The sequence below is a fragment of the Rhinolophus sinicus genome, linkage group LG02, assembly GCF_036562045.2.
Source record: "Rhinolophus sinicus isolate RSC01 linkage group LG02, ASM3656204v1, whole genome shotgun sequence".
Taxonomy (NCBI): domain Eukaryota; kingdom Metazoa; phylum Chordata; class Mammalia; order Chiroptera; family Rhinolophidae; genus Rhinolophus; species Rhinolophus sinicus.
The window spans coordinates 64716954-64733042 of NC_133752.1; the positions used below are offsets into that span (position 1 = coordinate 64716954).

Consider the following 16089-nt stretch of genomic DNA (forward strand, 5'->3'; position numbering starts at 1 on the left):
AAAGCCTTCAATAAGACTATAATCACAGCTTTAAATTATTTGACTAGAGGACTGTTGGCAAGTAATTTAAACCAACACTTTTATCACATCACCTACAAAAAATATATGTTTTTCCTATGCATCACCATAAAACTACATGCTGAACACAACAGAGATTAAAAGGATGATTATAGACAGGACAATATAAGAATGTGTTGCCTGTACGTTGAGGACTCACTGAGCAAACCAATGTTTTTTCTTACCCAGCTTGTAAAATGTCAGAATGGGGAAAATATCAAAACATACATACTCCCAGGGGCTTTGGATATGTTATGTGTGGAGAGAAACCTTCATGCTGTTTACTGTTGGAGAGGGAAATAAACAGTTGGAACTTGCTACTTATGGCCCTCAGGTGTTTTTCCTTAAAATATATATCAGCAGTAGGTACACTCACACGTAGAGATAAAGCACCACATTTCACATTGCTTCATCCAAAAGAATCATCTCTGTGGTTACAATTTATATATTTCCTGTGGTTAGCTTTATGCTCTAGGTTACAAAGGAAAAGCAGTTCTCCCAATAAGGTCTTCTTAAGGTTTCATTCAAACATAGAGAATTGCAAAATAGAAAAATATAACATCTGCAGTTTGAAAGTGATCTATCCTGAACCCTTTGATTATGAAATATCCATCCTCTCCAGAAACAAACTTGAATGAACAGCCAACAAAAGCACTTTCTAGGCAGCACATGGGTGTTTTAAAAAAAGGACTCCCATTATTGACAGGTTGGTAGAGGGAATGGGAGAGATTGGAGAAATATCCACTACACTGCAGTATTTTCTTCTGACTGGTGTTTTCATAGTAACCAAGGAACAACTGTTAAAAATTCAGCTTCATAATGAAACACCTTGGCTGTCATTAACACCAGCTTCAAAAACTAATTTGCCTTTTGATAAAAGTTGTTTTTCTTGATATTTTTCCCAACTATTCCAAGTTCTGGCCCAAAATCAACTTCACTGGACTTGTATGTAAAATAGTCCTACTTGCAAGTTGGGTACTTAGCAACACTTAAAAAAAAAAGAAAAAAAGTCTCTCCTGAGTTTAATGACTGGGCATTTTCACACAGAGTGCTTAGCTCTGCATTTGTTCTGAGTTTAAAACATGACCTAGAAGCCAGACAAAAGCACCTCAGGATCACAACAAAAATATCTGCTTTCCAGGAATTTCTCCATAGGGGCAATGCCAACAGGATATGCCAAAAAAGGTGGTGCCAGATAGAAAAAACAAACAAACAAAGAGTTTAGCTATTTTCTAAAGCCAAACAGAGAATACCTACCTCTTGAGTGAAAAGAAATATTCTTTCTGGGATTAGATGATCTTCTGAATTCATAAAAATGCTCTGAAAATCCCATGTGCAACAAGAATTTTGTCCGTTCTTTAAGGAGCAGCCATTTTAGCATTAGTGAAAAATCTTACATTGATTAATTTAAACCTCATCTCAGGGAATATTTTTTTGAGGATAACACAGAATTTTTGTTCTGGCCTTTATTACTTTAAAATTTTAAATTAACAAAATGCCAAAGAAGGAAAAAAAATAAAAAGAAACAACTATAATCAACTCCAAGAATGTTCTAAAAAGGAAACTTTTTACAAGATATTTCTTCAGCTAAAATACCTTGTCTTTGAAGTGATAGCAAATGAGTCAAAGGTAGCCCTTATTAATTTATCTTAGTTTTGCAACTGAAATTGTATAAAGTGCCATATTTCCTCATAGATATAAATTTTGAGTGTATTTTCAACAATTGAACCTTCTCCCCCAAAAAGACAGTTTTTATAGAAGCTTTCTATGAATGCTCACCAAATTTCCAAGTTTATCATATAAACAACAGACTGAAAGTATGACCCTAAAACCTGAGTGGGTAAAGATACAAATCTAGCATGCATTTATTCTTCTTATAAAAACACTTGTTATGATTTGTTAAGTATAATTGTGTGGAAATGTCAGGGCTTTGGAGACACATTCTGTAGTGCTAAAGACACATTCAGAATGCTAAGATTGTACCTGGACTCTGACACTTACTAGCTCTGTGATATTGGGCAAGTTACTTAACTTGTAAGTTGGAGATGATAATACAACATTTTATAAGGCTTTCTGGCTTGTAATAAGTGCTTATGCTGTAATCTTATCTTTACTTTCATTTGATATCTAAATCCAGTGTGGGAGAAGTGAGGTCTTCATTCAATGAAGCACAAGGCATACCTGATAATTGCAAAATATTCACACTGAAGTGATATCTGGAAGGAATAACTCCTCTGCAATGCAATCACCATAAGTAGACTTGCTATACAATTTACTACACTACATGAAGCTGTGAGGAATGGGCGACTACAGGAACATATGTATTAAATGGTTCATAATGTGTGGTCAAAAGGCTTGAACAAACTGACCTGTTTTCTGCTAGTGAGACAGAACAATTAAGTCAATCTTTATAATAGCTTTATAATTAATACAATTTGTTTAAGCTTTCCAAAGGTTGCTGACATATTGCTATTACCAGTTTAATGAAGGCCTATTAAATAGTCACAATGCTACAATGATAAAAGGATACCTACATTTTGTTTTCCTTATTATATTTATGCATTTTTATATTTTACCCACAAATTATGATATCTGATCCTAAAATATTTTTTTCAAACTAATTATTTGCATTATTTTCATTGGGTCAACATCACTTCTTTAAAAACAGATTAATTTTCATTTTATTTGGTTACAAAGAAATGAGTTTAAATATACTGAGAACCACGCTGAACAGCTGAATGGGAAATGTACAATGAATTTGATTAATGTGAGGGACTGGGTCATCACTTTAATATTAAACAGCTGTCACAGATTTCTCTTTTCTGCTCTAAACATTTTTCTGACTTATAACCCATACTCTGAAGTTGGGGAAAAAAAGCCAAAAAAAACTAAGATTGGTCCTGAATTTATCTTGAAACTTATATTCTTACCACAATGCATTGATCCAAAGAGGAAAAAAAAAATAAAAAAATCACCTAATGGTGTTGACATGTACAGACTGAAATAATCTAAAATTTTGAGAAGTAAATTTAATCAACAATGTCCTTGCCAGACACTAAATGCTTACTAATTTCATTATCTTTTTCACTAGAAATTAAACAGGATATGGGCACTGGAAATTTGCATTCTAGTTCTGCTACTAAATTTCAGTGTGCCTTCAGGCAAATTTGTCTTTTAACCAGTCAACTAAGTAACTACATAAGAAAATGAGTCTCATGTTTCAAATTGAGGCTAGATAAGGGCATCCTACTATTACATAATACTTTTCTCATTATACAGTTTATGGACTAGATTTAAAGTGACTTCTGACTGTTTCTAAAAATCAAATATAAATTAGAAAGTGTCAAAAGTCACTTAGATTCATACCACGATCATGGACTTGTCATATCCTTCTGGACACACAGTGGTATCATAGGACATTATTAGGCCTCTTATATCATTCAGATCATAATCAAATTAATTTGACTAGTTTTACTCATAGCATATAATTGTGGTATGTTTATTAAAAGATGTTACAAACTGTATAATCACACTTTACATATTTCAAAAGGGAGGATTTAGTTATTTGTTATAACTACTATGAAAAATTAGGGGGAGTTTTTATTTCCCTAAATAAAAACATTTATTTAGCTATATACCCTTCCAATAACAACTTTTGTCATTATTCCAAGAGGATGTGTTTATGAAATGGCCTAAAATTCCTTAACAAGAATACACAAAAAGATCAAGGGTGAGAAACATGTCAGTAGCGCTTATAACCCAAAAGAGCAATAAATCTCAAACTAGGTAAGCAAAATCACCTGAGGAATTTAGCTACCCCTCTTCCTTCACTTGTACTGTACACCTGAAGCTGAAGGTGAACAATAATGAATGTCAACTACAACTATATATATATATATATATATGTGATATATATATAGTTACAAGAAGCAGAGTACAGCATTAGGAATGGAGACAGTGCAAATGTAATGGCTGTGTGCGATGTCGAGGGGTAGTGGATGGGTGGAGGGGGGTTGTCATTGTGTGAGGGATATAAATGATAAATGTCTAACTATTACATTGTTTTGAGCACCTGAAACTAATAAAAAAAGGAAAACAAAAGCACCAAAATAAAGATCAAAATGAAATGAATGCCTCATGAAAAGATACATAACTTTACAACCATTGCATTTTTCTGAAGACAAGCTTTTTAATCATGAGCTCATCCAGGTTTTAGCTAAAGTATCAACTGCTCAGAGTTCTTCCATCATCAGCATATCTAAGGAAAATCCATCCACCACTCCTTTTCCCTTAAATCCATTACCTGGTTTGTTTTCTCTGTATCCTATATAATTATCTAAAGTATCTCATATATTTATTTACCCAAATGACTATTTTAGATTTCTCACTCAAGGTCTACCTTTCTTACTAGACCATAATGTTCTCATGGAAGATATCTTGTTCATTTCTGTTTTTCCTGAGTAAATTTTAGTGCCTTGAGACATTTTTGGGTCCTCAATACAAGACCATGAAACAAAGATAACCTACTTTTACTATCAAATCATTAACGACCTTATACACAATAGGGAAATTGAAAGCATCGTCTTCTAGTTCTATAACTTTTTGCCATGTCTCCCGAGAAGTCTTCTGAGAGATCAAAGAGCTCAGATATCAACATGGTTTGAAAGGAGAGAAGGCTGAGTAAGAGTGAATTAAGAAGACAATCACAGTTTGCAAAGGAGGGAAACAGAACTACACGTTATTGTCGTGAATGCAAACCACTACACATAACTACATTCCATAAAAAGCTTCCCAAAATGTTTCTAAGTGTAGCAAAATTCACTTTCAATGTAATTAAATGAGGTTTTATTAAATGTGTATAACATGTATGGTGTGCAAAGACCTAGGGAAATCATTGTTGGATGAGGTTAGAAAAGAAAAGGGAAAGATGGAGTCTGCCCTCAATTTGCCTACGATCCAAGGCAGAAGGTGAGCATAACACAGAGCTTAAAATTCAGCATATGGGACAAAAAGTAATGAATTCTTGCTAAGGAGGATCAAGAAAAGATCCCAGAAGGTATTTGACTTTTGAGTTAGAAACTAAAAGATGAATAAATTTGCCTTGATTATGAAGGGGAAATTTGAGGCTAAAATACATAACAAGCATGTTGATAATTAAAAAAAAAAAAAAAAAAGGATACTAAGGCAGAAAATGTGATGCATTTGGGGATGAGAAGAACGTATAATTAATGGAAAGAAAGTGTTAAAAGATGAGTATGATGGGAAAAAGGGTAGGTAGAAGTCAAATCTCACAAAATCTTCAGTATGATATAAGTTTGTGCTTTATTGTGTAGAAAATGTACAGTTATTAGAGATTTTTATCAAAGGCATTATATGTTTAGATCTCTTTCTTAAGAAAATTGTCTCAAATATATATTAAAGGATGAATGGAGAGTAAATTTGTAAATATAAGAAAAATAGCAAAATGGGGAATAAATTCTATATAAGTTCATTCATTATTTTTTAAAAGTACTTTTGTGCTAAAATAAAAATTTATACATATGCAAATTATCATTGGGCAGCCATTAGAAAGTTAAGAGCAATTATTTCCTATTAGTAGATGAATTTAATAAATTGTTTACATCCTTTTGAAAAACTGCATAGTAATAGGAAATTTTATTTTACTCTTTGATTCTATATCTTTGTTTTTTGATGTTCTCCTGTATGCAATATTTATCAATATATGCTGCAAGCATTAGACTAAATATTGCTGTTTTACTATTGCTATTTATATATTCAGTTATGTGTAAATATTTTTCTTTTATATAAATATGTTCCATACATAAATCTCCAGGTATATATAGAAAAACAAAAAACAAACAAAAAAACAACAATCTTCAGGTCTCCTCTGCTCCTGCTCCCATCTCCTGCTTATATAATATACGTTTATTTATAACTTGAAAAAATAAAAACAACTTTTCTTTAATTCTTCATTTTTGACTTCATGATAGAAAGTTTATCAATTGAGAATACAAGTAAATTAAAATAAAGCGTAAGTTTTAAAGCATTACACATTGTACGTCAATCTATGCTTAGATATTGATTCAAATCAAAATTTTAAAGGTCAAATGTTAGAAGAATCTTCAAAACAGTTTTGAACTTGCAGGATTTTTATTAAAAGTCAAGTTGAGTGACTGATATTTACACATCTGATCAATAAACCTGAGGTTCTTTTCATAATCATTGTCATTTAGTATTATTAAGCATATAAAACCTACTAATCTCTGAACTCCCTTTTATATTATAGAAAAGTGTTGGCATTTTCAAGTCTTAATTAAGATTAGGTGTATAACACAACTGACCTTAATAAAGTAATAAGAAACTTTAACAATAGAATAAGATGAAATTAAAATTACATAGAAAAGACTCTGTCTCTTCAAGAAATCCCTTGTTTTTTAAAAAATGTATTGTTTTTAAAAATTGTAACTGACTATATTCTTTTTAAAATCTCATTGAAAGTTAAATGATAGAATGCTGCCAAATAACTCTGTATTGTGTTACAGGAATTAAGTGAAGCTACAAACTTGACACAAACTTCTTGCTAACTCAACATTCATTCAACAAATATTATCTACGTAGCTTCAATTGTGATGCTGAAAGAAAGACAGATGTTCTCCCTTCCCTCAAAGTGATGACAATATAGTGAGGCTAAATAATTATACAAAAATTAAAACATAACAACATTATAATAGTGGAAACGTAGAGTTTAAGCTTTGTATTGGAAAATGTCTGTGAAGTAGAAACCCAAGCTTAAATGAAACATTGACCAAACAACCAAGTGGTAGAGCATGTGCTTATAGGTACAAAGATAAAAGAGAATAGGTACCTCAGAAGAACTGACAAATACTCCTTATGGCAGAGTAAAGAGAGCAAAGAGTTCAACAGCAACGTTAGTGAGTGAGTGAAGGCTGGTTTTCAAAGAGGCTTGCAAACTATATTAAGATACTTGCAGTTTTTCCTAAAGGTACCAAGAAGTCACTGAAAATTGTAAAGTAGGGGAGTGATATAAATTTTAATGGTTAATAATGATTGAATGTATTCCAGACTCTCATCTGAATGCTTTATATGCGTCAACTCCTTTAATTTTGACAATAACCCAAAGAAGTAAAATGATTATTATCCTCGTCTTGCAGTGAGAAAATTTAGACTCAGAGAAGTAACTTGCTAAAGGTAATTAGCTAACAAGGAATAACCAGGGTTCAAACCCATGCATTCTGGCTCTAGGGATAGAGAAAAGAAGAGAGTCCCATGATATTTAAAAGGATTTCTTGATTAATTAAAGTCAGTTGGTGATAAAAAAAAAAAAAAAAAAAAGTGTAGTGAACAGAATTTGGAAGTAGTCAATGAGGTAAACTCACTTAAAATGGGAATAAAGGAAGAGCGCAAATTTCTGTTTGTTAAAAGGTAGAGGGTATAATAAGTACGTGTTGAGGGAGAGTGTGTGGAATACAAATTCAAAGTTGCCTATTTTGAATGCCAAGTACTTGAATGGCACCAATTAGAAAGGTGTAGATAAGCCTTTTAGGGGAGGGAAAATCATCCCTTCTTTGGTTCTGTCACTGGGCCTGAGAATTAAACTGACATAAGAAAGATTAATATGAGAAAAACACAAAATTTTTATTTAATATTTTTATGTGCACATAGGAAACTTCACAGGAAAAATGAAGACGTACAGAGCAGTTAAGACTCAGAGCTTATATACATTTTAAAACAAAAAAAAAGATAAATTGGTGAAGTGACAAGATAAGGGAAAAGGATTTAAGCTTCTAGTAGCAGTAAGTTTTGGGAAAGTGACTAGAAAATATATCGGGGAAAGTAATGAAAGATAAAGGTTATTTTAGTGTGTTTGTACAGATTCATTTTGACACTGACTGTCAGTCTCTGGTAATAAGAATGTTCTTCTCTTCCTGGTACATGGGAAATTTTATGATATGCTTTTATGTTGAAATGGGGAAAACAGAGAGCCTTCCTCATCTGCTGATTCTCAATTGACTTCAGCTCAAAATACTCAATATGGAAAAGTGACATATTTTGGGGTTGCATATTCTTAACCCCACCAGCCTGTAACTTACTCAAATATCTATTCTTGACATAAAGGTTCAGGCATCATAAATTTAATTAAGCTCATTGAATCCACTGATATGTCTAACATTATCCAGATAAACTGATTAGAAGGAGAAAAATCACAACTAGTTTGTGAGTGAAGATTAGGAATTCAATTATGGACATGGAAAGTTTGAGATGTCTATTAAACAATAAAATGAAGATATTAAGAAGCGAGCTTGAAAAGAGTTCGGTAGAGTGGTCTGTACTGAAGATAACATTTATGAATCATAGGCAAATAGGTGGTATTTCAATCAGTGAGATCACAAAGGCAGTGACTATATAAAAAGAAAACAAAAGGACTAAGTATTGAGCTAAAGGAACTCCAACTTTAAGGGTTTGGGAGAAGAGAAGGAACCAGCAAACCATACTGAAAGAAGCATCAAATACTGTGTTTCCCCGAAAATAAGATCTAGCCAGACCAACAGCTCGAATACGTCTTTTGGAGAAAAAATTAATATAAGACCCAGTCTTATTTTAATATAAGACTGGGTATAATATGATATAATATAAAATATAATACTAAGTCTTATTTTAATATAAGACCGGGTCTTACATAATATAGTATAATATAATTAATATAATAGAATATAATATAACACCGAGTCTTATATTAATTTTTGCTCCAAAAGACGCATTAGAACTGATGGTCCGGCTAGATCTTATTTTCGGGGATACATAGTGGGAGAAAATCAAGAGAATAAGTTCTCCTAATAAGAGTGTGTCAAGGAAGAGGGAGTGATCAACTGTGTCAGATGTTTCTGATTAGTCAGCTAAGACGGATTGACAACTGACTGTTGAGTTTAGCAGCATGAAGTCATTAATGTCCTCAACAAAAACTTGCAGTAAAATGGTGGAGGCAAAAGCTGGATGAGGTGAATTTAAGAAAGAATGGGAGACGGGTTGGAGAGAGTGAGTGTAGACAAGTGTTTTGAAGATTTCTACTGCAGTGGACGTACCGGTAGACAATGAAAATAATGGCCTAGAACTTCAGTTAAATGGTAAGTATTTAGAGGTCACTTTGTATGTGCTAAGTACAATTTAAAAGGTCTTGAGGATATAGAAATGTAAGTGGCATTGTTCCTGCTTAAGGAGCTCAGAGATAGGAAAGTTAACAGATATGAAAATATAACTTGATAATTGTAGTAATAAGAGGAAAACTGAGAGCGTGAGAAGTTCACATAAGAGGATATTTATCCATACTAAGTAGGACAAAGAATGCTTCCTTAGTGGAATTGACATATAAAGTGGGTCTTGACAGATTAAGTCAAAGTTACTGAGATGAAAGGACAGAGAAAGGAGAACAAATTTGGAAGTAATCTAAGCAGAAAGTACTATGACCACAAAGGCATAGAGACGTGAACTGAAGATGCTTCGGTGGTTTGGGAGTGTATAATCCAAGGATGTGGGAGGGGATGGTTGAAAGTGTGGGAAATCAACAAGAAGAATCAAATTCTCAAACACTAGTCTAAACACAGAAAATGTTTCTTAAGGGAAAAAGAAAGTAATGGAAAGTCTTTGTGTAGGGTCAAGTTATGATCAGATTTGCATTTTTAAAACATTATTCAGCAGTAGGCAGAATGGATCCACAGCATTTTTAAGTGTATAAAGCAGTTGGTTAATGTATTTTGAGAATAACCTACATAAAGGTGATAGGTGGAGCTATAAAAATGGATATCAGAGGAAAACTAAAATTGCATCCAAAATAATTCTGCAAAAAATATAATGTCATGACCCTAGTTAAAGCTCTCTAATGGCATTCCAAATCTTGGCTCTTTTCCATAGCTTTCCTACCACAGTATTCTTCTTCAATCCATTGTTTCAGGATATTGGTCTTCTTTCTATTTGCAGAACTCTCCAACCACTCCTCAGTTGACTATCTTTTGTCTGAGTGACCTGTGATCCTGGATAGCTTTTTCTCCTGATGGGTACATGGCTGATTTCATCCTGCCAGGACTCAGCTTGATTGTCACCTCATTATAAAGTCTTCCCTGATAAACACAATCTGAAGTAACCAAGCAGTCACTTTTACTTATATGACTGCTCTCATCCTTTGCATAATACTTCTGCAATTTTTTATTATTATTTTGATTGATTTATTATCTATTTCCTTCCCAAACTCAAGTCTATTAAAGAGGATGTGAACTCTACGTAGTAGAGATCCTGTTTGCCTTTACCTCTGAACTGCTGCACCTGGAAAAGTGCTTGAAACATAAGAGCTCAACAAATAATTGTTGGAGTGAGGGAATCAATGAGTAATTTTATGTGATTCTTAAACTGTAGAGGTGATTTTTTTCTAAATGGATAACATATTTCCTGACTTTAAAAAAGACAAGCTTGTAGGAAAGTTTGAAAAACTGTCACAGCTTATAGGAGCCTAAGGAGACATGATGATTGTAATGTAATGTAACGTGATATCCTGGTTAGGATTCTGAAACAGAAAAAGGACATAGGTAAAAACTAAGGAAATCTGAATAAACTATGGACTTTAGTTAATAACAATATATCAATGTTAATTCATTAATTGTAATAAATGTATCATACTAATGTAAGATATTAAAAACAGAGGAGACTGTGTGCAGGGAGGATATATGGAACTCTATAATATCTAATTAATTTTTCTGTAAATCTAAAACTGTTCCAAAAATTTCTATTTATAAAAAAATAAAGTATATGCTTGTAAACTGTTAAAAAATACGGAAGTATATAGCTTAAAACCTGCAAGTCTATTTAAGGAACAGCCACACCCACCTCACCCAAAAGAATCACTTCCACTGTTTGTTGTGAATTCTTCCAGACTTGTAAATATTTACACATACACACAAACAAATGTGATCACTATAATAATGCTGTTATCTGTTGTTTTTGCTTGCTTGTTTGTTGTTTTACTTCATAATATATCACACCCATCTTTCTAATTCAATATTGAGATCTATCTCATTCTTTCCATGGCTAAAGAGTTGTCCACTATTTGGTGTAGCAGTTTATACAACTGGTTTTCTACTGATGAAGAGTTCAGTTGTTTTGTTGATCTAAACGATGATACAAGTCTAGCTTGTGATCATCTCTCCATGTTTATTCTTTTCAGCGATAGAATGGTACCTCATTGTGTGGGTTTGCCAAAAGCTACTCCCAAAGTCCTTATTCTAGGCAAGGAGAACAATGCTGTTTTGTGATTATATGTAAAGCTTTACGAAGAAACGTTATAAAAACATGGATGTGAGTATAAAGAGTTTCCTCTGGTAGGATATTTAAGAGACTGATCACAGTGATTGCTTTAAAAAGAAGAGCTAAAAGACTGGGACAGAGGTGAAAGGTAGGGTACCCCACTCAGATAGATCACAATGTCAGTATCATGCCCCAGAGTTAGCAATGCAGCAGCCCTGGTGGGAAGGAGACATATTTATTATTCTCTTTCTGAATTTTTAACTATGTGTCTATATTAGCAATTAAAAATGTTGCTTAAAAAGAAGAAAAATGCAAACTGAAAATGATTTAAAATAATATTTTTTTCTTTTAAAAAATGATTGCTCTTAAACTGTAACAGAATAATCAAAAGAACATACTAATCTGTGCTTAGGGTTCAAATGTAACCCTAGTATTGTCATAAATCTACGGCAGGTTATAACATCAAAACTGGATGAAGATATCAATATGTATCATTAAAAAAAGAAAAAAAAGAGAAACTATTTCTGATTGCATCTAAGAATGCCAGTTGCTTTAGACACAGAATCGCTGGCCACTATGCCCAGCTGTGAATCTATACCTATTAAATTAGTGTTTAGCTATGAAAATTACCTAGCCCATGTGATATATATAGTCGGAAGTAGTTGGGTGAGACTTCTGTTCTAAAAGACATGAATCTTTTGGTTGCTTGTCCTTCTCCTTCTTCCTGTTTATAGAGATTAGCACGAAGTGATGATTGGAACCTAAGTAACCATCTTGTCATACCGAGGATGGAAGCCCATGTACTAAAGATAATAGAGCAGAAAAACAGATGAAGCCTTGGTTTCTGATGTGGAGTTTTCATGCTAATCCTGGATTGTCATGTCTGCATTTCTTTTTCATGTGTGAGAATGAAGCCAAGATTTATTTAAGTTACCATCGTTAAGTTTCTGTTACTACCCGCTGTACAAAATTCATATATTAGATAAGGAAAAATATCAAAATTATAACTCTGTTGGGAGCAGTACTAAAATATCATTTGTTTGGTTCCAAGCCCTCAGGCTACTACTTTACTGCAAATTACACCTTAAAATTTCCATTTATTTTCTGACCTGTCCCAGAAAAGTTAATGATACTTCCAGAAAGTAGGATTTTAAATCTGTGATACTATTTTTAACATATTTTTCTTTCTGGTTAGCTATGTGATCAGAAAACTATTAAAGAAATAGTAAATTGACGTACATTCTCTGGTTTTGCATAGAAATAATATGTATTTATATTTTACATATTTAAAACTTTTCTGAAGGTAAATTCATGTTCAGAAAGCAAAGATCATCAGAACAAACTTTAAATAAACAATTTTACAATGAAGTAATGACCCAGGCTTTGATCAAGAAATTATAAGAGAGGAGAGAATACCACTTGATGAAAAGAAGGGATTAAATATTTTTGCTTTATATGAAAACATTTTATTTAAAAACAGAAGGGCTTTTTTTTTTTTTTTAATCCTCATTAAATTACTTCCTGAAGCATTCATAAACCATGTATATACAAACAGCAGCTGGAACATTTTGTTTATTTATAGGAAATGTGCAAACCAGAAGAGTCAGAAATGACTTTGTTAAGCAGCCGTCTCTGCCTGACCTGACACATTCAGTATGGGAATTTTGAGAGATTCCCAGAATAATATTCTTTGCATGTCAAAGCAGGATTTCCATCATCAACAGTTGTCATTTGTCCTTTGGAGGTTTTTGAATCATTACATTTCTAAACTGACCTTTCCAAGCTCTTAAATAATGCCTCTATAATTTACTCTACTTACATTACATATGGTTTTCCTGTCTTTTGCATCAACAGCCTCCTTATAACAGCATTCAATGACTACAATTTATGGAAGATAATTCTTATAACTTCTTAATCTTAAGAAAACTACTCTGGATTTGTAGATAGAAGACGATTTCTTTGATCTTAATGTCTTTTAGCAATATGTTCAGGGCACCAGAACATGTAGGGTGCAGATTTATACTTTCTTACTGACACAAATCAAGTGCAGATTTATCAAGCTGTGAAATATATTAAGTTCACAGGGTTTTAACAAAGGGTTACCAAACCTCAAGAACCTGCTGTGATTCAAACTACTTTCAGATGTCCTTTTAATTATATTAAATGAAAGTTTGGGTTTGCTTTGATGCTTATGGGCAAACATTGAAATCTCTTGAAAGAGCTGCAAAAAGTACTCCCTGTTGCTGTAGTTAATATACTACATTGTATGCACACTGCTAGCCAATTTATTCTAGCCACTTTAACAAGGATATCCAGCCTGACAGGCCACACAGAACAGTATCACAAGTCAAGCAAAGCACAAATCATTAGAGGACTCCGAAAGTTGTTTGACATGCACCATGGAGCTCTTTGTCACACAGCCAATTAAGTGACCAAACAAAGAATTTGAAAATACTCATTAATTTCTTCCTAGCAGTATAAATGGAGGTTAGAATCCTTCTTGTCTTATATACCAAAGGCACACAAGTAAAAATGGCATAACTCAATTTGCACTTTGTCAAAGGTGCAAGCAGCAACTTTGGTTCACAGAAAATCTGCATTCAAGACAAAAAAAAAAAAAAAAAAAAAAAAAGAAAGGAATAGATAAAAATGTTTAGATAGTACATATAATAATATAAATATCCAGGCCTTGAAATTTAAAAAAAAATTAATCAGAAGTTGACTTCTATCCTTGAAATACTATATCAGCATTTCTGGGTAGATTCAGGAGAACTTGACATTATTTCCGCCTCTGCGAAAGCAGAGCTTGAATGGACTCCTGGATGCCATCTTCTCCAGGTCTGGTATCTATTTCTGGTTTCTCTTCCACGCCCTGACCTCTTAATGTGACAGTGTCCTAGGGCTCAGTCTTACATTCTTTTCTCACTCTACACTCATTCCCATGATTAATTCATCTAGTACATTGGCTGTAAAATGCCACTCTAAATGTAACATTACCAAATTATTATTTCAAGCATGACCTCTCAGCTGAACTTCAAGCTTGTATATCTAACTGCACATGAAACATCCATATTGCATTCTAATAGGAATCTCAAAGATAACTATCCTCAATAAAGTTCATTCCGTGCCCCTCCCAAGTAGGTCACAAATTAGACCATCTCAATAAATGGTGACTTCATCCTTCCAGTTGCTCAGGCAAAACACTTTCTGTCATTTCAACTCTTCTCTTTCTGACACTTTACATACAATCCCTTGGCAAATTCTGTTTGTCCCACTTAAAAAAAAAAAAAGAAATCGTGAACGTAAGTAAATATCTTTGCATCCCACACTCATATTCTACACCAAATGACCATTATATCCCTATGGATCACCCATTTCAACCCTTAGTTTTTCTGGTATAATCTATTCTCCACTTTTAAAATACATCAGGTCATGTCATCCCTCTGCTCAGAAACCTATAGTAATTTACAGTGTGTCTCTGAATAAAAGCCAAAGTTCTTGCAATGGTCTATCAGACCTGGACCCTTGCCACCCCAAAGACTCATGCCCTATTACCGTCTTCTCCTTCCCTCTGTTCTAGCTGCACTGGCCTCATGGAACACCACTGGCATATTACCATGTCAGAAACTTTTGGTCTCTCTTCTAGAATGCTTTTTTTTCTATATATCTGCATAGTTCACTCCTTCACCTCCTTCAGAGTTTTGCTCACTTATTACCTAAGTGATGTATTTCCTGCTTTTGTAGGAGAGAAGACTTTGCCACCTCAAAGTATGCCTCTATAGCATAAGAATTATTTTAAGATCATTATTTTTAAGAAATAGCAGACATAGGAGAAGTTCTTAAAATTAAGTGCACACACTTTCATTTATAAAGGAACTCTCCATTTGTAAGGATTTCTCCCTCTCTGTACCAGGAAGACAAGGATGATTCAATCTCTAGAAACTCTAATCAATGAAGAAGATAATGACTTAAATCTACATAATAACCTTACCCTTTGTTTACTGGGCTTTTCTTGGTAACCTCCCACTCCTCCCACTCCCAACATCTTTTATCTTTGACTGAAAATTTTATTTAAGGTGATGGTTTCAGCCATTTCAGTGAGATACTCAATTTTCTTGGGTCTCTTCCATATATGCAGGAGATATACATGTTATCAAACTTTTGTTTTTCTCCTGCTAATCTGTCTTATTTGATTATTATACTAGCAAAGAACCTATAAGGGTAAAAGGAAAACTTTTCCACCCCTACACTTTGTTTTCTCTCCTTAGCATTTATCATCATCTCATATACTATATATTTCATATATTTAGAGTATTGTTTATATTCTGCAACTAGAAATTTCACTCTAGGAGAGAAAGCAGGATATGTGCCTGTTATGTGCATTTCCAGTGCTGATAAGGTCACTGGGCACATGTTCTCAACTATTAATGCTGGAATATTTTTGTTAACTACTATGTGATATTTTTCCAGTTGAAAATAGAGATTGTTTTTGCACTGCTGGTATCTAGAATAGTGATTTCTAATGGATAATTAGGGTAAAACAAACAAAGTAAATAAAATAAGCAAATTATAGTTCCAAGTTGAAATTAAAAGGGGCTTGTTTCAAATACTTTATAAGCTTTAAAGAACACATATACCACCTGCCTTTCAAAAAACTATGTAAGGAAGGAATGAAGGAAGGGAGGGAGTGAGGGAGGTAGAGAGGAAGGAAGGAAGGAAGGA

The 16089-nt window shown here is 33.3% G+C and overlaps 1 protein-coding gene across 23 annotated transcripts in view; it reads right to left on the reverse strand.

The window, feature by feature from the left end:
• Nucleotides 1-16089, reverse strand: part of ADGRL3 (adhesion G protein-coupled receptor L3) — a 748795-nt gene that overhangs the window by 123654 nt on the left and 609052 nt on the right. The gene's annotated exons all lie outside the window — the stretch shown is intronic.